The sequence below is a fragment of the Chelonia mydas genome, chromosome 1 (assembly GCF_015237465.2).
Source record: "Chelonia mydas isolate rCheMyd1 chromosome 1, rCheMyd1.pri.v2, whole genome shotgun sequence".
In the NCBI taxonomy this organism is placed as follows: domain Eukaryota; kingdom Metazoa; phylum Chordata; order Testudines; family Cheloniidae; genus Chelonia; species Chelonia mydas.
In genome coordinates this window covers 299,936,199-299,960,015 of record NC_057849.1, presented here as the reverse complement: position 1 = coordinate 299,960,015, position 23,817 = coordinate 299,936,199, and positions in this window count along the sequence as shown.

The following is a 23,817-nucleotide window of genomic DNA, read 5'->3' as shown; positions in this document are numbered from 1 at the left end:
AAAAATGGTCAGTGTTGGTAGCAGTGACCACAGCACAAACCCTGGAGGGACATGCTGCAGTGTTCTAATTATTAGAATCTCTTGGGTGTTTTATACTTTGTTGGGTTCACCCAGAATGGCAGCATCACAAAATAAACAAGAACTTTTACTCCCAGAGTGTCTGGGATCATGTGACTGAGTTCTATGAAATTACAATAAATACAGTTAAATGATGTTTATGTTTTCATGGTTAACCAATTCAGTAATAATCACTTACTAGCAATGAGACTAGCAATGAGGGCCCTGGGCACCTGTGAAATAAAGATATTCTTAGACAAATCCCTTCCCAAATCGGGATTCTTACATCTCTGGGGCTAAGGCTTCTCCCACCCAGGCCCTTTGCTACTCAGAGGTTTCCCCTTTTACAGGTGAAAGGTTGTACTAAAGTTATACTGATGCATAACATGCTTGGGGCAGAGTTTCCAGGCTCCCCACAAGTTCAAAGCTCCTTCCTTTCAAGGTGACTTCCATGTTCATTTCCATCCCCAACAAGTTCCAATTTGCTGAGGTGAAGACACTTAGTTGTCCATCAAAATGTCAGACTCCCTTAGCAGTCCTGCAGCTTCTGCAGCAGCTCTGGCCCTGGCTGGACAGACAGTAACAGCCTTCTTATCCACCATTAGTCTAAGTAGTAATCTTGGTGCCCTTCTCACTGAATGTGATCTCCGATGTTCATCCTGCTACGGCAGTGGCATCAATTACATTATGTATCTGTGTCCTATCAGGAAAAGTGGAACCGACCCATCTTTTGGTTAAAGATGCTTGAGTCTTCCATAAGAATTCTTGGATAGACTGATGTAAAATTTTGAATTTGGAGTGTAGTAGGTTCTCTTTAAGATCCAACATATCTATATGTTGTAAGTGAAATACGCCTCTGGTTTCAATGAGTAAGTTTAATGTGGTGATTGAGCAATCCTTGCGGCCATTCCTGTTTAGAATAAAGAGCGTGAGTAACATTCTTTCAGAAGACTAAAATTAGCAGAGATTTGTAGGGACCAAAATCTAAATTAGTACCAGAAATTCATCTAACATTATTATGGCTGCTCAGTTCTGTGTTACACCAAACCTCTTACAGTGCTCAGTAGTGTACCATGACTCTGAGGAAAGCGCTGAAGGTGCTTCAACTTCTAGGCCTGATTGGTGCTTGTCCTGGTGGTTCCAAATAATCACCCAGTCGCTTGGCTAGAGTGAAGGTGTTTTTTTACTAGGACGGCAGGTAATAGAAAGGTACCATAGGCACAGTGGCTTAAACAGTTATAGCAGTTCCTCATTTGGCTCTTGGGGGGCAGTCCAATAGCTGGTTAGGCTCCTCAGGCCAAGAGCTTGGGGTGCTCTCTCCTGCCCATTCCCTTATTAGAGACAAGTAGGTAATTTTCCCGTTTCCTGGTGAGGATTAATCCATGGTGTCTCTCACTGGAGGCCCCTCTGCATTGGTTCCCCACTGCTGCAACAGCACTTCCTGCAGAGCTCCTGCTCCAGCTCGGATGGTAGGTAGTCTACAAAGCCCCCTACACCCTCTTGGTGTCCATAACTGCCCTTTACAAGGACAGTAGGCTTGTCTAGCACCTAGTCAGAACACACTGACCACTTCCCAGAGTATTCCCCAGTGTCCAGCGCAATTTGTCTGCAAAAAAACAAAATAGTTCACAGTTATATAGCACTTTTCATCAGTACATCTTAAAGTGCTTTAGAAAGGTTAGTATGTTATTATTATACATATAACATTATCCCCATTTTACAGATGGGGAAACTGAACAACGACATGACTTGTCCAAGGTCACCTAACAGGCCAGGGGCTGAGCCGGAACTAGAACCCAGAACTCCTGAGTCCCAGTCTAGTGCTAAATCCACTGGGCTTTGCAGCCTCCCTTCCTCTAGTTCCTGCCCCTTTAAGGGCCTGAACTAGCCACTAGATCTGTGTTCCCAAGAGTTCCCCAGGATCCTCTCTGCTCAGCCTTCTGATTGCAGGTCCCCTGCCCACTCTGCTGTTTCCCCACAAGTTCTTCACCAACTTGGATCCAGCTGGCAAACATAGCCTGCTCTGCATGCAGTTCCCAGCTCCAGTTGAAGCCTATCCCATTTGTCTTCCTGCTTGCCACATGGTTCCTCTGAGCTTCCTCTGCAGCCTCAGTTTCCCTGTTCCTCTCCCAGATCACTGTGTGGCCACTGCTGCTGTCTTTTCCCCACAGAAATGTTACCTCCTGGGTCAATCATTTCAACAGACTTTTTGCTCCCTCCCTATTGATCAGGAAAAGGTGGTGTGCCTGTGAGTCAATCCCCAAGGGTCATAGGAGGTAGAAAGGAATTGTAATTTCTGCTTAGCCAATTCATTGCACATCACCAACTAGTAAGAGAGGTTCAATCTGATCTAATACTTCTTTTGTGGAAAATATGAGGTGCATTCTTAGCTGTGAATTGTCAAGTGCACTCTGCATGTCTGAGTTATAATAAAAAGTAGAAGCTGTGCATTCAGAACAATGAATATAAGGCAAAAGTGAACAAGGTGTCAAGGGTCTCATCATCTGAGGGCAAATAATATCTAGTCCTCAAAGTGCAATAGATGGGGTATTGAGTTATAAGAAGATAAAGGTATAAATAAAGATATTCTGAGCACTGAAGGCCTTCAAGGAGTTTGTTCTGTGGAACAGATTATAGATATGTAAACCTCAGATAGCAATGAACGGTGATACTGTAGGGTCTTTTTGAGGCTTTGTTTGTTTGTTTTTTAAGCTGAAGTCATTTTTTAGGTTTACTAGTAAACATGAAGTTAATTCAGAGAGGTGAGATGAAGATGGATATTTTTTATGTTGAATGGAATGGGTGAGGTAGTCACCTTTCCAAGAGGACTAATAAAACTGAAGAGTATTAAAATTGATTTCTTAAAGGCTATGTAGTAATCTTGAACTGAGTAGTTGTACAGAACTGGCTGGGGTATGTGGCCCAGCAGAGCAATGGGAGCCAGGAAACAGGCCTACTCCCAGACATTGCATTAACGACTAGACACTGATCCCTTGTTTTCATACACAAAGAGCTACCAGGTGCTCCTTTATCATCATCTGGCAGTAGGAGTGGGATTGTTTATGGTGCTCTGCTGCCCTGTAGGGTATCCATACCACTTCCTGATCTTCTGAAGGCCTGTGCAAGGTCGGGAGAGGTACTGGCATTTACAGGTGGTGACCAATGATCAACTAGATTGACTTCTATATCACAGGCCACCAACATCACCCAGCACCTCCACATTAAACCTAACAAATGAAATTAGACCAAAGTATTACAGCTCACTGGAGGTCAGAGAGCTATTAAAAAGAGGGGGCCCGTTCAGATGTTGACACACCGCTGCACAGATTCTCCATGAAGATGGAGGGATTGATATGTATCTCACCAAACTTTCCCCTGGCACTCTCCTTCCTGCCTGACCCATGGCAGAGCTAGGTTTTGCAACAGGGGAGGGGACAGTGGGTCGTTAATGATAGACTGGAGAGAGAACCTTCGTTGCAGCCACATAGCAGTAGCAACACCCATCCTGCAGGTCTGGCCTCAGCTCCCCACTCTAAGCATTGATATCTGGCACATGGAGTTGCAATGCCCCTCTATCATTACAAAGGGGTGTCTCGGCCAAATTTCTGTGAGTGGCCACAAGTCCCCATGTGTCATGTGGCAATGCCCAGAGTAAGGAGCCAGGCCCAGCCCTGCAAGACAGGAGATGTTGCTGCCAGGGGAGTATGGGATGAGCTCAATCTCCAGCCCCATATGAAACTTTTTGCCATATTCCTCCTTTTGTCAATTGCATTGTATGCTTGAAAAGGTGCCACACATACATCTAAAGGCTGCCACCATCCTCCATGAGCTCTGCCATTAGCCTGACCCTTCTCAGTGGCAGACCCTCAAACAGCAGGGGACTCTCAGTCTGCTCCTGGGCTAGAGGGAAGGAAGATGGTGCCATGGAAGCAGCTGATTTACACGCACAAACTCTGTATACAAAGATTCACATGCACAGGTTCTGTTTTTCAATGTGGCTTGCTAAAATTAAATAGAAATTCACTTAATTTTCTACTAATAAAATTCAAATCTTATGAGACACAAATTCACAACATTAAGTATGAACCCCAGGGGCTAAAACAGACAAGTTTACAGGTAGCTATTTAGTTAAAAATATTCCAGCACAGACCATCACTACTAAGTATGGGTGTAAATTTGACTTTTCAATCCACAAAGTCTCTTTATTTCTCCTTTCGGGCCACATACTGTCCTCTGTCTGTAGTGCGACCCCCTTTGGTGTCAGTAGGTCTTGTGTGTGCAGTTCAAGAGCAACACTGTTAGGTGCAGGGACATTTCTTTCTTCCTGGGCAGGCTAGTAAGGATGGAAATAAAGTGATTCCCTCTCGCTTTGCCTTGTGAATTCCCTCTTGCTTGTAGAGATGCTCCTGCTTTCCATTAATTTATGCAAAGTGCTGTTAAACACATCACTACATGTGAAGATAAGATAGCATAATGCACTAATATATTTTTGTTGTGATTTTGAAAATTACTGAAAGTAACGGCACAGCTAATCTGCTACACATTTCTTTTAATTAAATAGCATTTGTAATAAATAGATATTCCCAATCCAATTTCTCTCATGTTATTCCATTGGGTTTGCTACCTACACCTTCACAGAAGAATCTGTGCATTACCTATATACTCCCTTGTACAATATTATTTCTGTTGTATATTACATAACGGTATTTTGTTACTGGACTAATATGCACCTTGAAGAATGAGGAAAAAAGTCCAGTTATGAACTATGGGATATCAGCAGCTGGAATCCTGTCCAAAAAGTAATTAAGATACAGTTAAAGTTTTGTATGTACGTCTCTAAAAGACCAACATTAATAGGATGCTGTTGTTTTAAAAAATCTTATAAATCAGAATATTCAATTAGGGTTCCAAATCCAGATCTAAATCTACCACTAACTCTCCACCCACCCTCCACATATGGCCTGCAGACATTTCATGGTTGCCATGTAAAAGATAGGCTAGGTGGGTGAGGTAATATCGTTTATTCATCCAACTTCTGTTGGTGAGAGAGGCAGGCTTTGGAGCCACACAGAGCTCTTCCTCAGGTCTGGGACGGGCACTCCCAGTGTCAGCGCAAAAGGGAATACATTGTTTCGCCTGAGACGTTAAGCCCTATTGTAAGGGACCATAAAAGAAAATCTGTCCTGTTGTGTATTAAAGTCCTGTTGTGTAGTCATTACAACAATAAGGGCTGCATTTTTATTATTATGAAACATTTAAGATCGTGCCCAAGTTGAAAAGGTGCCCACTGTGCTGACTTTGGTCTCTGTATCATACTGTATATAATGTAGATAACATCCATGATGCTCTCTGGTTGTGTCTGTATCTGGAGGGTATGTCTTATTCAGACTCCTAGAATAAACTGGGAACAATGGAATTACTTCCAGCCCATGTCAGGAAAGCTCATGTAATACAACAAGGTATGCTACCTGTCACAGGATGTGGGATGGTTGTCTTCTTTTTGTAAGATGTGTAATTTGTATGGTGACAGCTGTGACCCTTAATAGATGGGTGGACTGAAGGAGGGTCAGAACTTTTCTCCTTATGTAAAGGAGGGGTAAGTTCACTAGACTTGAGGTCCATACTGGAACAGAGGACCGAGAAGTATGTCATGACTAAGGGGCTCTTTAGACTATCTATAGAAGGGTAGATGGGAGAATTAACACTGGTATTAGGACCTTACAACTGAATTTCCTGACTTTGGAAGCATGTTTATTTTTAAATTATAATATTCAATTAATATTGCTGTTTTTAAACTCAGTGGGCCAAATTCTCAGTTCCATTGCTAGCTATTTTGTGCTGCCTGAAATGGCCACAGCTTGCCAGTTGAGAATTCCCCCTGTGTCTACAAATAGCAGGTAGGCAGCTGGTGTGCTGAGCTCATGACCTATCACAGTGACCACATCTGTCAGTCTGACCATGTCCACCGGTTCTCTCCTGTCTTAGATTTTAATTATAAGCTTCTTGAGGCAGAGACCATCTATTTGTTCTGTATTTGTACAGCAACTAGTACAAAGGATCCTTGTCCATAACTGGTGTTCCTGAGCACGTCCATACTAACAATAAATAATAACAATGGAGGGGAATTCTCAACTGGTGTAAACCTGACAGAGCTGGTACATATGTTAATCCCCTAGCACTCCAGCATAGACAATGCATCAAGGGAAGAAGGATGCGGAGACAGCAGAGCAGAGCTCTTCTCACCTACAGCAATTCTCAGATGGCATATGCTTCTCTAGTGACCGTAGGCAGCCGTTGTAAGTGATCTGACTTACATCAGGACTGATTCCAAGACAGCTTGAAAATCTGGGAGCTGTACCTGCCTTTCTGATAGTCCTCTCCAGCCTGTGCTGAGCATATTTTGGGAGAGGAGAGAAACTAGTCCAATATCTTTTCAGTTTAAACTCTTATCTTTCATAAATACTTTGGGAATTTCTGTTATTATTAGGGCTGTCAAGCGATTAAAAAAATTAATCGCAATTAATCCAGCTGTTAATAATAGAATAGTATTTATTTAAATATTTTGGATGTTTTCTACATTTTCAAATATATTGATTTCAATTACAACACAGAATACAAAATGTACAGTGCTCACTTCATATTTACTTTTCATTACAAATACTTGCACTGTAAAAAAAAACCAAATTTTTTTCAATTCCCCCATTACAAGTACTGTAGTGCAATCTCTTTATCATGAAAGTTGAACTTACAAATGTAGAATTATGTACAAAAAATAACTGCATTCATAAATAAAACAATGTAAAACTTTAGAGCCTGCAAGTCCACTCAGTCCTACTTCTTGTTCAGCCAACCACTCACACAAACAAGTTTGTTTACATTTGCAGGCCATAATGTTGCCCACTTCTTGTTTACAATGTCTCCTGAAAGTGAGAGCAGGCATTCATATGGCACTGTCATAGCCTGCGCTGCAGATATTTACGTGCCAGATGCGCTAAAGATTCATATGTCCTTTTATGCTTCAACTACCATTCCAGAGGACATGCATCCATGCTGATGACGGGCTCTGCTCGATAACAATTCTAACCAGTGCAGACCAATGCATGTTCATTTTCATCATCTGAGTCAGATGCCACCAGCAGAAGATTGATTTTCTTTGTAGGTGGTTCGAGTTCTGTAATTTCTGCATCAGAGTGTTGCTCTTTTAAGACTTCTGAAAGCATCTCTCTCAGATTTTGGAAGCATTTCAGATTCTTAAACCTTGGGCTGAGTGCTGTAACTATCCTTAGAAATCTCACATTGGTACCTTCTTCGCATTTGGCAAATCTGCAGTGAAAGTGTTCTTAAAATGAACAACACATGCTGGGTCAACATCTGAGATAGCTGTAACATGAAATATATGGCAGAATGCGGATAAAACAGAGCTGGAGATGTACAATTCTCCCCCCCCAGGAGTTCAGTCACAAATTTAGTTAATGTTTTTGTTTTTTTTTTAAACGAGGGCCATCAGCGTGGAAACATGTCCTCTGGAGTGGTGGCCTAAGCATGAAGGGGCATATGAATGTTTAGCATATCTGGCATGTAAATAGCTTGCAATGCTGGCTACAAAAGTGCCATGCAAATGCCTGTTCTCATTTTCTGGTGACATTGTAAATAAGAAGTGGGCAGCATTATCTCCCGTAAATGTAAACAAACTTGTTTGTCTTGGCGGTTGGCTGAACAAGACGTAGGACTAAGTGGATTTGTAGGCTCTAAAGTTTTACACTGTTTTGTTTTTGAGTGCAGTGATGCAACAACAAAATCTACATTTGTAAGTTGCACTTTCACGAAAAAGAGATTGCACTACAGTACTTGTATGAGGTGATTTGAAAAATACTATTTCTTTTGTTTGTCATTTTACAGTGCAAATATTTGTAATAAAAATAATATAAAGTAAGCACTGTACATGTTGTATTCTGGGTTGTAATTGAAATCAATATATTTTAAAATATAGAAAAACATCCAAAACATTTAATACATTTCAATTGGGATTCTATTGTTTAACAGTGCAATTAAAACTGCAATTAATCACAATTAATTTTTGAGTTAATCACGTGAGTTAACTGCAATTAATTGACAGCCCTAGTTATTATTTAAATAGAAAAAATATTTTCCTGCCTGCATAATTCTCAAAATGAAATCACCTTGAGGAAAGTGTCTGTTTGTTGGTAATGCTCTAAAGAATAAGAAAGTGACTTTGTTTGTGTTAAAGTAAAAAAAGTGTGTGTAGGCATTCTGTGAACCTCCTGGAACTGTGGAGGCTAAATAGAGCTGTAGATGTATGTGGTATTGATTTGGTTTTCACTTGGTTGACTTGGCTTTTCCTCCTTTAGTTTGTGAAGAATGAGGGTCAGTGACTGATTGGTTCAAATTATATTGTTTATTTTACTTGGATCAGATATAAGAGTTGGGCAAAAGCTTTGCTGTGAACGAAGCCTGAGTTTGAGGCTTGATATATGATGCTAATAATCTCTGGAACTATATTATCATTATTACTGCGTCCTCCAGGAGCACCCACAATTCACTAGACACTATCCACATACCTCTGGAGACACAGTCCCTGCTTTGAAAAACTCATGTTCTAAGGATCAGCAACATATGAACAGAGGCTGTGAGGAGTAAAATGTATAATTTAAATATGGATTTAAATACAATAAATACCAACTATCTCCAAGGGCCCCTTAACCTAGCCATTATTAGTTGGCTAATTCCTTGTGGCTATCCCAGTGGAAGTGGGTGCCAAGGAGGGATTGGATGGAATAGCAATTACTGACCTCACGGATCAGTTCAGGAAGGGCAGTTTATGTATAAGGGCTAAAGAGTGACATGGAAGAAGGCATGGATATGGGAGTGAGAGCAGTGAGCAAATGGAGGGTCAATACTGTCATTTAGGCCCAGTGGATGGGACAGGGAGAATATAAGAGCAGATTGTCCTCCTCTCTCCCATTTCATTACCTCCCTGGTTTTAAGAAGGATCTGGAAGTCTTCCCTTCCATCTTCTAATTTAGTGAGTCACCAGGCAGAGCCACAGTGCTCCTCTCTCACCACTTAGTCTTCTGGAGGACCCCACAGGTAGTCTGAATACACCCTCCCTAGCACCTGCAGGGAGCAAATGTGCTTCTCCTCTGGCCGGCGGTTCCCGCAGTAAGCCTAGGGCAGAAATCAACAAGGTGCCCTCAGTCAAGGGGGCTAGTTCCATCTCAAGTTGGAGTGGTAATCTGCACCTCCATGGTAATGTTAAAGGATTGGTTTGTGGCTCTCCCAGCATGTAAGACTGCAGCAGTTTTGTAAGACTTGGAGGATTATCTCCAAGTATCCTGGCCAAATTCCAATTAGATAGTTCTATCCCTCCTATAGACTTTAAATACTTCTGCTGTTTCAATCCAGTGAGTACTTCATTCCACTTTCTGTCCTAAAGTCTTGGGAAGGTTTGCTGGATGATTTTAAACAGCTAATGTAGCCCACCTAGCTGTAATGCTGTGGGACTGTTTCATAATGAAAGCACAAGCCAAGAGAAACTTGCTTTGCTTTGAGTTTTGAATTAGATTAAAACCAAACACGAGAGCCCGGAACCCATGCACAGAGAACCAGCTGTTAAGGCACCTAAGGCCTGCAGAAAGAAAACCCAGTGGGTTTCAGAGCAGGGTGATCACATGTTCTGATCATCCAGTTCTGACCCAGACTACTGGTTAGGTTGGTAAAAAGTGGTCCACTTCCAGGTTTAGCTCAGGATGCTGGAGCTACTGCTGCTGGGCTGAGCCATAGGCAGTCCTGCCTTGTAAAACCCCCTTCCTGCCTGAGGCAAAGGCAGCTCTTCTGTCCTCATTCAGGCCCAAACTTGGACACAGCCCAGTGATCCCTCAGCCTTCCCTTCCTTCCTCCCACAGAACCACACCAGCCCAGCAGAACCCTCTGCCTCCCACACCCAACCTAACAATGCAGCAACCCTCCCTCAAACCCCCTCACTCCTCTGTATCTCCTACAGACCCCACAACCCAGTGCCCCCTCATTCCTCCCCACAAACCTAATCCTCCCACTTCTTCTCACTCACCCCCTTCTCTTTCTCTCTCCCAGAAAGCCACAACCCAGCCTCCATCTCTTCCACACACCCACCCAGCCACTCTCCTTCCCTCCCAGCCAGCCCCTTCCAAACCCCCACAAACTCCAGTCTGGGCTCCCTCTTCTCCACAGCAGCTGCCCCTCCTGTTCACCTCATGTCGCCATTGTCTAGCAGTGCCTCCTCTTCTCAGTGTCTCCCTCACCAGTTCCAACCCTGCTTCTCCTCCACTCAGCTTTCAGCCTCCTCTTTGGATGTGCTAAGAAGAGGAAGAATGAATGAAAGAATGAGGCAGGGGGAGGGATGGGTGGCAGTTAGTGAGAGAGATAGAGGGGGGATCCGCCTGACCGCACCACTAAAATCATCCTTGTACCTTCTCACAAACTTGCCCTCTGGCCCACCCTGCACACACTTAGCAATACAAACAAAAGGAACAGACAGACTCGATGTAGTACCCTTAACCATAACACACTATTAGTACTTAGGAAGAGAAGGAAATTCAGGTTATGGCAAAAAAAAAATGCTGAAGTCTTTTGCATAGTGCTTAACAGCAGTAAAAAAAAAAAAAAAGCAAACAATATTCTGGGGGTGAATAAATAGTGTTATTGAATATAAATCTGAGGAAATTATTCCAGCACTTTACAAGAGACTAATGAGTCTGCATTAGGAAAACTGCACAGTTCTGGTCACCTTATTATAAAAAAGTATATTATAGAAATATAGAAATGGGAAAGGTGCAGCTAAGGGCAAGCAGAGTGCCACAGAGACACAATGATCTTAGTTATTCAGAAAGGTTAGAGACACAAGCTCTGTACTCTGAGGAAAAGAGTAGATTAAGAGAGAGCCTCAGTGAAGTAATGCCAGGTTTTAAAGGCGACAGCTACAATAGCTTTGAAGGCTACAAGGCTATCTGAACTACTGTCAAAGACAACAGTGGGGCACAACCTAAGCTAGGGCACAATCGTTTAGATGAACAGGTTTGCATAGTGAATAGTAAATAATACATGGAGTAAAAGGAGGGATAGAGTAGATTTATATTAAATTATCAAAAATACAGAGCCCATTAAATGGATATTTGGACTGCCTCATTTCCAGAAGAATTAATAGGCATTTTTCATTTGATCATGCAGCTCCAAATCTTTTGCGAACCTACATAGTTGTCTCTAGAGTAAGCCACAATTTTAGGGCCATATTTGGCCTCTGTGTGGGATTAACAGAGGTCTTCCTCTTTCTTTCCAGAGATGATAGAAAATGTTTTTTTAAAGGTAAGGAAAAGTCTTGCAAATAGGGTCCCTGGAGTAAAATGTATATTTCTACACCTTTGAACAAAGGTAAAAGATAATGAATACTTTCTTACATGTGCTGCTCTTATATTTTTTAATATCAGATATTTATGTCTACTCCTTTTTCTAATAGAGAAATACTATGCTATAAGTAGTAATATAACAACAAACCAAGACTAAATAAAAACATATATGTTTTTTTTTTCCCCTCTAAGTTCTCCCAGACACAATGAAATTGGTGACAATGCACGGGTCAAGAATGCAGCCATGTCCATAGTAATGCCAAGATTTGTCCTCAAGAAAATTGAGACGCATTTATTATGCATGAAATATTACACAAGTGTTATTGAAGTGTTGCTATATTTATGTTTGCTGGTAATGGAGACTGGCAGGTATGCCATCATTTTGACTTATTAATTCCTATTTTGTCCATTTGCTCTGTCATAGAGCGGTACTGAGACTTCATGCTTGGGATGGTGCACTCTATATTTTTGTTACTGGGTTGCACAAAGATAGTAGAATCCGTGACCACTGGAACATTGATCCACAGGGAGCATAAATTATTTGGGCAATAAAGAATGTTAATATAGATTTTTGTTGATAAATGTACACTGTTCCAGGGATAGCATCAAAAAACCACCTTCCCTGGCAGATTGCCCTAATGCCAATTATGAAAGGGCATTCAAATAAAAGTTAAAAGTGTTTTAGTGAATTATGGCATTTGGGACTTATTAAGGGCAAATCTTGTAGCTTTCATAGGAATATTAGTACAGATTAATGTTTAGAACTGTAAGGATAATTGATACATGTAGCAGGTATTTCATCTATGGCAGGGTGGCCAACCTGTGGCTCTGGAGCCGCATGCTGCTCTTCAGAAGTTAACATGCGGCTCCTTGCATAGGTGCTGACTCCGGGGCTGGAGCTTCAGGTGCCAACTTTCCACTGCTCAACCCCAGGCCCTGCCCCCACTCCACCCCTTACCCCAAGGCCCCAGCTCCTTCCTGCCCCCTACCCTGAGCCTGCTGCACCCTTGCGCCTCCCCCGTCCATCCCAGAGCCTCCTGTACACTGTGAAACAGCTGATCACAGCCAGCAGGAGGCACAGGGAGGGAGGGGGAGGTGCTGATCGGCGGGGCTGCTGGCAGGCAGGAGGTGCTGGGGGTGGAGTGGGGGGGAAGGGGAGCTGATGCGGGCTGCTGATGTATTACTGTGGCTCTTTGGCAATGTACATTGGTAAATTCTGGCTCCTTCTCAGGCTCAGGCTGGCCACCCCTGATCTATGGGTTTTACACACTTCCTGATATACCATTGAGGAAGTCACTCAGTGGAGAGTACGTCAAGGCCATAGCTATTTTGGCGCCAAAAGAAGATCCTAGAAATGATGTGTGAGCCCCCAGAGGATTGGGGAAGATGGAGTTATTTTCTTTTGTTTAAACTTCTCTTTCCATCGAGCACACTTGTATTCTCTGCCCCGATGCGTTCATGATTATTAGTTTCCTTCTCAGCTATCGTTAATACATCCAAGCTACAGGGTCTAAATCTGACCTCTGATGTGTGGGGGGAATACATTTTATTTGTCTTAAATTTGTAAAAAGTGATTGATATTTCCAAATATGAAATATTTAAAATAAAATTAGTAAAAAAGGAAATGGAATAGCCATTTCATTTTCAGATAAATATCTTAGGCTAGTTAATAAGTAGCATTTTGATATCAGTAGGTGTTACTAAGATTACAGGCAGAAAAACAGATCAGAGTAAAAAAAGCTAGCATTTTTTTGTGCTTGGATAGTAACAGGTACCAGAAGGATGTGAAAATAGGTCTGAATAAGAGAAAAAAAATTACTTTAGAACCCACTAGGTGTATCTGACTATCCCATTCGCGATTATCAAAGTGCATTGAGCAGACAACAAGAATATTAAATGGGACTGTTATAGGGACTGGCCACCTCCCAAGCACCCCCTTATGGCCTAGGGTCACTCTGCAGCTTCCCCGCCTCAATTTCCCCCCTTCAAGGAGCTTCTTAAACACACAGATTCTTCTCTGGTGTAGCATGCCCCTCCTTGGGGTTGGATTTATTAACATAACAAACTAATTCCCAAAATAAAGTTCTCAAAAATCCACATCAAGCCCATACTCTTTCCCGCTGGGGGTCTCCCAAACCTTCCCGGCCTGAACCATTTCCCCTGACAACTCAGAGTTCCCTGCTCAATCATACTTGCTCCCAAAAGACTCTGTAGTCTCTCACTCCCTGAGCATCCCTCTACTGCTTCCTAATGCTCTTTATAGGAGAATTGAGCCACTAAATCCCTATTTAGGCACTTAAATAAATGTAGTCTGATTTTCAGAGGTGCCAAGAGCTCCCAATGCCAAGTGATGGATTCTTGGGTCTGCTTAAGCAGCTGCCCCTGAAGGCAGGCATCAGGGGATGGAAGCAATGTATCAGGGTTGGAGCATGGGCACTCCTCCACTAAGCCTTATGCCAGTGACGGAAGTTGGAATAGGCCCCTGCTGCTGTAACTTTCACTGGGGCTAGGCAGCGAAAGATCAAGGAGCCACAACCATTGCACTTGGACATAGCAGAGACTCAGGGCCCAACAGGCGTCAGTGAGAGCTGCTGTGCTTGGCAACTCTGGTTTTATGAAGAGGAACACGCCACTGATAAAGGACTTATCCCTAGTTATGAGGAGGGAACACTTTACCAAGGGAACTGCCACTTTCTTCTTTTTATTCTATTTATTTGGAGAGCAAGAGGTTTGTAACAGCTGCCTTCAAGCGTTCATTGACTGGCTGAGGGGGAATTTGTCCCTGAAACATAATAAAGAGTCTTGACAGGGGGAAGCTAGCCAAATGGAATAAATATTATCCCTATAAAAAAGTGAAAGCACTATTGCCGTGATCTGGAGCCTTCCACTAAAGATCTCTCTCACCGCCTACATTTTCAGCTTCTTTTGCAGGATCTTCATTGCAACAGGACAAAAGGTCATTTGGTTCTAGACTGTCACGTATTAAGAGAAAGGAATATGTAATTTATGTGTCCTCTAGTTGAAAAATAATGTTTTGGTATTTACCGCCCACCAGCAACTTTTCAATCCTCTGCAGAGAAATAGTTTACTAGACTGTATTTATCTTTGTTACTCAATACTACAAGTAGCCTCAGAGAGAGCAGGAACAGTTAGGATATGGAAAAGATTTGTTGGTCTCAGGTGATGATCACCCAGCTAGTCTACAAGCACTTTGGTAAAGAGAAATGAAACTCTGATGACTATGTGATCAGACATCCTGCTCTTTCTGCTTGGCTGGTTAACATCCTATTTCCAATGCATATAGTCTACATGGTATCCTTGAACATGAACTAAAAAACACATACCATTTGCTGTTCCATATCCTCACCGCATTTATGGCCCATATTGTTGATTATAAGCAGAGTCACTCTCAATTCAAATAAAATGAGTGCAACATAAAAGATGAAAATAGATGTTCATTCAAGTTATCACCAAAACTTCGATAGTACTCATTAACATAGAGGGCTACCCGTTCACCTGACCCTCACCTTGTCATCTAAATTTTTGTACACAAATGTTATATATGTAGCTATGCTATACATGTGCTCACAATGGGCGATTTGGTGCCCATTCTATGTAAAAACCACCTATACAGTGTGCAACTACCTATTTGTACTTGCAAAAGCAGTAACTGTGTGTAAACGGCTACACTACAAAATAGGAGGCCACATTTTGGAAACCTGGCCCATGAATAATACAAAGATTTCAAACAAACAACAACAAAACAACTGAGTAGACAAGATTTACTATAAAATGTAATGAGCTTAGTTATCAAAAGGATAAACAGTTTCATGTTAATTACAGAAATTATGCATCCATTTAGGTGTGGAATTAGAGTTGCACCCACTGTAACGTTATCAACCAGAGGAATTGAAGAGTGAAGGAATTCTTGTGAGTGTAAAGGAGAACCCAGAGGCAACTGGTAGGCCTCAGGGTGTGGTCTTCTGTTTAAGCGTGCAAGTGCATTTTCAGGATAATTGGGGAGCTAGTTGTGCACTGTAAACTTGGCTGAGCATTTGCAGTGTCAGCAATTATGATAAATTGGAAAGCCTCGGTTTGCAATGTTTTGATCTCTAGTCCTTCCACACCTCACAGACGGAGACAGCTAATTATGAAATAATTTTTCAAAATGTTCTATTTTTTCTTATTTTTAATTTTGCTTTATAGTGCATTTTTAAAATACATGTTAGAATGAAAACCACAGAAGAAACACAATTAACTGAAAGAAAATACATTCAGCCAAAAAAAAAAAAGAGGTTTAAAACTGTGTCTGTGAGAAAATACAAAACAATGAAAAAGCAGACCTCATAAATATAGTTGCAGTAAACACAAAATGAACCTGACCACCACTGCATTACTTTGGCTTTATTCTAATATAAATTAATCGCAGACAAGTGGACAGATTCTCAATTATTGTGATAGAAGTATACTAGTCTACACCAACTTGAGGCTTTGTCCCTTAGCCTTTAAGCTCTTCTGATCACTGACTGTCCTCGTGTACAGGAAGGCACTGCCTCAGTCCTGAAGAGCTAAAGCTATGGAAAGACAAAAAACATAATGAAGGGTATGGAGAAAGGCAACAACCTACAAACAAGTGTGATGATTGACACCTTGATAGTCCTTATTTTTTAACCCTTACCTACTAATTTTACTTTTTTCATCTTTTGTGTACATATTGTTTTCATTCAGGTCTATTTACTGTTTTATATTGGGTTCCAGTATAACTTTATTTTGTTTTTGTTTGTTTTAATTTTATTATAGCTACTTATTTATAGAGAAGATACCTTGTTTTTACTGATAGTCACTGTTTGAACGGAAGGGATGAAGAGAAGTAAGAATCTACGTGGAACAAAAGAAACTACAAATAGGATATGTAAGCTAATGCTTACAAAGGGTGTTGATTAGAGCAGTGGTTCTCAGACTTCATTGTACTGCGATCCCCTTCTGACAACAAAAATTACTATACATCCCCAGAAGTGGAGACCGAAGCCTGAGCCTGCCCGAGCTGGAGTGGCGGGGCAAAGGCAAAGCCCGAGCCCTGCCACTCCAGGCGGGGGAGGGGTCAAAGCTGAAGCCCAAGGGCTTCCGCCCGGGGTGGGGGGGCCTGTAACCTGAGCCCCGCTGCCAGGGCTGAAGCCAAAACATGAGGGCTTTAGCCCTGTGCAGTGGGGCTCAGGCTTGGGCTCATGCCCGGGCCCCAGCAAGTCTAACGCCAGCCCTGGCAACTCCATTAAAACGGGGTCACGATCCACTTTGGGGTCCCGACCAGCAGTTTGAGAACCACTGGATTAGATTCATATTTTATTTCACACAAAGATGTGGCAATCTTTCAGAACAAAACCTGGTTCAAAGCAAAACTCACCTACTTTGTTTGTTTATTAAAGAGAAACTCTTAGCAATTTGCTAACGTTTAATTATCTTTCAGCAAATCTTGTGGAGTGTCAGGTTACACCCGGTGAGCTTTCGGTTTCATTTTGGTTCCCACCTCATTTCTAACCATCATCTGGGATAATTGTAAATCAGCGGTTGACTGGCATTCCTCCAGGTTCTTCAGGGGTGGTTATCTAGCCTGTCTCCACCACTTAGCTCTTTGGTGGCCTGGGAATTGACAAAATAGGAATAAGTCTGCTCCCAGCCCTTTTGCAAAATCTACTTGATTTACATTATTAGGAAACCACAGAGCCTACAACCAGCACTATCGCTACTCTTTCTGCAGCTGAGGGACATGGAATCACTCTTTTGATTCCACGGCTGCTGCTCAGCCACAACGTCATCACCCCCTACTCCCTACTTGTCAACACAAAGCATAGACAGCTAGCTTCCTAGCTACCACTCCGTCCTGTTCCTTCTAAGAACGCCTGAGAACACATGCACTTGGCTGACCTGCTTTCCCACAGTTGGTACCCACCCTGACACAGGTGAGGAGCTGGCAGGGGAGAGGCAGGTTGCATGGGGTGTGCCATGTCAAGGAGCAGAGGAGGTTTCCTGTGCATACAAAGTGCAGAGAGGAGGGACTGCCTCACTGCTCTGAGAAACCGTCACAACTCATATTTTGGGGAGCTACCAGTTCTCGCTATGTGGCCCCTAGGCATCAGGCAGAGCAGATTGCTGATCCAAAACAAGCAGAGTAACTGTTTTAAGTGGGCTGAGGGTAAGGCCCCCCTATTCCAAGCAGTTAGCAGAAGTGTGAAATGAAAGGGGGCTTGAAAAAGAGTGAAGCAATCTTTCCGCAAGCTGAGGTGGATAAAGAAGGAAACGGAGCCAGCCTTTCTTCCAACGTTCCTTTATGGTTGTATACAGATAATGGACGCTGTTTAGGTTTGCCATTAGGTATTTGCCCAAATTGCTTTTATGAAATAATTTCTGTTTATTTCAATGTGAAGTACAACTGCCATGTCATTTTTACACTGAATTTGGCCTATGTTTTCTATTTCCCAGCTTTACTTGGTAATGATGAGGAAAGACTCCCGCAGCAGATCTGAGTTTCAGCTGAAGAATCTAGAGGAAGCGATTCCTCTTCCTCAGCTCAAGTGGGCAGCTCTGTATGGTAATGGATGTTTTAGAGGAAATGTGTTGTTCTGTGAGCTTGTTTGTGCTCATGTTGAAGACTCCGTTATCACTTGCGTTGGTGGCTGATTTCATTTGACAAACTGCGGCAGATTCATGTATATTTATGACTTTTCAGGTTTAGATTGGGCAGTATTGAAAATAATGCAGACTTGCACATGCACAGTCACAGTCCGCAAATTAAAACATTCAGCATTTGCAAGATGCCAGCATAGATATTTTTAATTTTTCAGAGCACACCAGCACATCTGAAGCTTTCACTATTGTCCGGGATGATAAACATCAGGCACTTGAGCTCTTTGAAAAATAGATTAAACACTCACTGGACTGCTCCTGCTTCATATTTTTCTTCTCACACTACAAATGCTGTGTTTAAAATTAGCCAGTTTTTCATATTATTTATAATGTGCTGTCAATTTTCTCTAGAACCACATTTCTATGTGTGTGGTCATCAGCTGAAATGAAACCTGCCTTTGGCTCTCATCCAGGCTCATTCTTACCTGGTATTTGTCCAAAGAGCTAGGCTCCAGCATGGGATGCTGGGCCACAGAAACTCCTTCAACAACCCTAGAAAAGGACCTATTGGGGGTAAAGTTGTGGCTCAGTCTGCTGTTATAACACACTTTAGCCCCTCCATATCCTTCAGCAGGGCTCTGGCTCTCAAGGATGTACTTCATCCAAGGTCTTTTCACTTTATCTCCTCTTTTTCTCTAAGGTGTCAGTTAAGACATTTTTCCTAACCCTGGATGTCAGCATTTCCATGCTGAAGTCTTTTAATGACTATGATCACATCACCTGTTAGGCGTGGGAAGGCTCACAAACCAGAGGTGAATTTTTAAGTTTCCCAATAAATGAAATTTCTTCCAGCTCATGAATTCAGTCTTAATTCGTTTTAATTAATCGGGACCTATTGCCTGCATTCATCCCGTGGTGCCACTTCCCATCTCTTTCTCTTCAGGGCTCCTCTTGCCGGCAGAGACCTGACACTCCCTGTCCCACTGGACAGTCTTGATCTCAACTCCTGATCTGCTGCACTATTTGAAGTTATTAAATCCACTGTCTATTCCTATTCAGTTCATTTAACAATCATCCCACCACCCCTCTTCTTTCGGAGATTCTTGTCTGTCCTGAACAAACATCAGAGTTAGACAGCTTCTTGCAGAATAATTACTATAAAACCAAGGTACAAATTGGGGCATGTTACTGATGTATGTGTTATATCACACTCCAGTAATCCTTAAGATCATATTATCAAAAAAATTACTTATCATGTAATGCATAAAATGTAAGGTGAATAAAATTTCAGAGCGACTAACAAATTCCCAATGGGCTACATCCTACATCCACTTCTCAATAAATAAAAATTAATATTTATATATTAATTCCAACACACACAAGTGCATTAACATGGACCCAACAGTGGTGTTCTCCATTCCTAAGTAACACAAATACGGAAAAATACAGGAAAATCCTGAGTTAATACAGTTCTTTCACAAACTTCAGAAATGACTTTTTATTTCATGGATGTTTTATTTAGTACACACACATATAAGAATGAAGGCTGAAGGCTGAAATGAGGTTGAAGAAGAAAAAAGGGGAAATGAGTCTGCCAGCAGAAGGGGATGGGGCTGCAGGGGACAATGCAGTAGAGCTCTGTGGGGCTGAGGTCACTGCAGGTAACGGGGCCACTGAAAGAACCCTGCTTTGACTCTTGGTCTGAGTCCTACAAGTCATGGATAAATCCATTCTGTGGCCACAGTCAAGGCCGGCCTTAGGGAAAATGGTGCCCTGGGCCAATTAGTATTTTGGCGCCCTTTCTTTGAGTTTGAGAACAGCAGGATGGGGCGCAGGGAGCGAGCACCAGAGCCCGGCCAGGCTGCACAGGGAGGAATTTCTGAGCCCGGGGCTCCTCCAGCCATACATCCCCTGACCACCTATCAGCAGGTATGTAGCCCGTGCCTGTGGGAAGGGGGGAATCCGGGGCTGGCTCTCTGGCTCCAAAGAGGCAAGCCCTGCTGCCTGCGCCTCCCTGCCAGGCTGACAACGCCAGGCAGCATTGCCCACCTCCTGCCTGGCTGGCCAGGGGCTCCAGCCCCTGGCTCACCAGCACTCATCCCACTCTGGCAGCCCAGGTCCACCAGCTTACAACACTGGGACGGCGACCCCCGACCCCCAACCACAGCACCTTGGGCAGGTGCCCACATTGCCCGCCTGTAAGGCCAACCCTGGCCACAGTTCTGCCATAAGTTGCGTGCAGATGGAGTGCCACATCTGGCTGATGTCAGTGTGGTTGTGCTCAGGCACAGCAGTTCATGTGTGTGCAGTGAACTGAAAGAACAGGCCTAAGGTTGGCTTCGATTGCAGGCAAATACTCTTTCTCCACTAACATTCTTTTGTTGTCAGATGTGACCATTGTCAAAAGCAACAGCATAAATGAAAGAAGTGGGGTCAAAAATGTATATATGTGATTGTGTATGGCAAACTTGCCACCTCCACACAACTTCTTGGCCTCAGTTTTGCCCTACTGTCCTTTGGCCTACTCTGGCCCTAAGAGTGTCCTGGACCTCCAGCTACTTTGGAGAGTCCTGCCCCACAGGACTGGGGCCACAGAGTTCTTTTATGGAAACAAAACAAACAACAACAAAAATCCCAGCTCTCCCTTAGCTGGGCTTTATCTCGAATTAGGCTTGGCCCACCCTCCAGATGAAAGCAGCTAGGTTAGTTGGTCTCTCCAGCCCCTTTAATCCTTTTATTACATGTGCAGGGCGGGTTAAACATGGCATCACATGGCATAAATATGCCCTATAGTGACTAGAGTACAAAAAACACAGAGGTCCCTTCTAATGAAAACACAAAGCAATGTCCATATCTTCATTTTATAATGACCACTAGGCCAAGTTTTCCCTCACCATCATCGAGTAGCATTGTGTCTGCTGCTGGAGTCCCAAGCTCACTAATCTTCCTGAAAGAAAAAAAAAAGGTGACAACTATGGGATCAACAGACAGGCCTTAAAAATCTGAATATATTTTATTTTTCCAATCCTCACAAAATAGTCAAGAGAATGCTTCCCAAGTAACAACCTGAATAGCAGAGCTAGGAAGAGTCTTAAAACATTGTGCAATGAATCAGTTCCATAAAAACCAAGCTAACTAAACCTACCTCCATTTAGCCTTTAGCCTAACTGAAGCCTCACCTATTCAGAAGCATCCACATCCTAGTCAAGGAAAGGCTAAAATGAAACTAAAATAATTTATGGCAGGTCTGAATATAAAAAATTATTTGGGAACATTGTTCATATACAGATACATTGGAGAATTCCCATTCATCAACACTTAAAATAGAGAGAGAGAAAAACAAAATATACATAAAATAGGACAATGATTATGTTTTTAGCTAAAACTTTGTATAAAAATGTGACCAATATGTTTTAGAAGTTTGTATGTATCACCAGAACTCAAAGTTAACACTACAGCCTAACAACATTTGTGGAAGTACTTGAAATACTTGGGAACCAATATAAAGCTCAGAATCCACGGTGATGAGCAAATTACAAACCCTAGAATGGGGCAGAAATAAATAAATAAATAAATAAATAAGAATATTCCTTTATTCTGAGGTGACTGACAGGTAGAATCTAAAGGAAGCGTCAGCCCTTGGTTTGTCAATTTATAGTATTTTCATTTAATAACAAATTTATATTTTCTGATACAGTAAATCTTAATTTTTCTCCCTGCCACTTTCTCCTCAACCCCACACCACTAAAAAAAACACACAAAAGGGATCCTTTCACTTGCGTGCTAACATGTTGCTATGTCTCTGCCCAGGCAGCCACGGATAAGTTCAGGTTCTGACTCCACTCACTCACATTATAGTACGTTGGATAGCTGCTAGACCATCAGACTTGCCTTTCTATGGGGCCGTGTGAAAATATTTTGCTGAAGTGTAATAATGGGAATTATTTAGAGCCATATCACACTGTTGATCTGTATGAACCACTACTATTGATTTAACTGACAATTGAGTATAGGGAACAAGGGAACAATACAGAAATACAATAAGTACATTCTCTCTATTGTTACAGTTTGGGCTAGAAAAAGTCTTAGTACAAGTTTGGAATAGCAGATTACTTAATACTGAAAGCTTTTTCTTCTCTACCTGTTCCTCATTTCTTGCCTCTGTTCTCTGCTCTGTGAATTACTACATCTAATCCTTTTAATCTTCAACAATTGAATGAATAGCAGATGGGCAACTGTGACAGCTGTAATAACATTTTTTAATTTATTGTAATGTGTGCCTGGCTATCTTTTGAGATTGTCCACAACCTTTATATTGTTTTGACTGCTGGAAAAAAGTTTTATAGGTTGCTACAACATTTCACTGACATCTACAGCAGCTGCTATAACAGGAGTCTATTCATTTTTGGTTTTTTGTTTTGTTTTCTTTAGTTTCAGTACCTGGGGCGGGGGTGGGGAAGAAAAAGTGGTCACATTACACTCCCTGTTAGTACCCGGCCCAGGCTCCAACCAGCAGACCATATTGGGTGATGAATCTTGGTCATGTGCCACCTAAACCACGTTGCGCATCGCTAAGAAGAGAAGTACATGGTTTCTGGCTTATCATGATTTTTGAGACCCTTAATGCTGACATGTTCATCACCTTGTACTCAGCCCTCTTCTCAGATATATTTTTACCTTTAATTATATATATTGCCGAAATATGTTGCACAATATTGTTGGCAGTCTGCTGAGGGACAGCTAGAAAATATTTCTCATATACATAGCAGTGTGGAGACCACATGCATTGAGAAGAATTTAACACTTACATAGAATATTAAATACATTCCATTTATTCATAAGAACATAATTACAAGCAAATATTAATCCTGAAGGAGGAGATTTTCAAAAGTGCCAAGGGCTTTAGGAGCATAAGTAAGTCCTGGTGGCTTTCATTGACACTTTCAATGGTTCTTAATTCCTCAGGTGCTTTTGAGATCCCCTCCCTTAAATCTGTCATAAAACCCAGGCCCAGATTCTGCAATCTCCTGCTGCACAGAGAACGGCCCAGAATGCAGTGAAAATTCCACATTTCTGTTACACAGATGAAGAGGCGAACATGAAGCACAAAGTTACTTAGTGCAAAATCATCTCCCCATGCTGGAGCCACGCTAATATCTGTGGTACCTTACTCCATGTGGTCACACAGAGAGGGCTGTAGCTGGGATGGAAGAATGAGAAATGCTTGATCAATTGGCCTGTAAACTGTATATATGCATCGCACTTCAACCCTACACCGGGAATCTGTAACCACTTTGTGCAGAGGCTTTCAGGTTGTGGGAAGTTTCTGTTCCCTCCAACAGTTTGTCTTTGCCAAACACTAGTATGAGACCTTGGCCTCAGAAGGGACACAAAAACAGTTTGTCCTTCAAATATAGAGGCTTCTCTCAATGAGCCAGTAACTCAATCACAAAACAGATGGCTTTATGGCATAATTGGATCCTTGTTTAAAAAAGTATGAAACAGTAGATCAAAGTGCTTGTGTTCCACATCCATAGGATTCTGCCCTTTAACCTGCATTAGCAATCATAAAAAATGTTTAGTAACAACATCAGGTAGAGCATAGTACATAGTAGCATAGTACACTACTTTTGTATTCAGAGCTTCTTTATAAGGGGACAGAATATTTAGATTATGGCATTATTTTTATACTTTGCACTCGAAGGAAAATGCTTTCCAACATACAGGCATGTTTGTCACA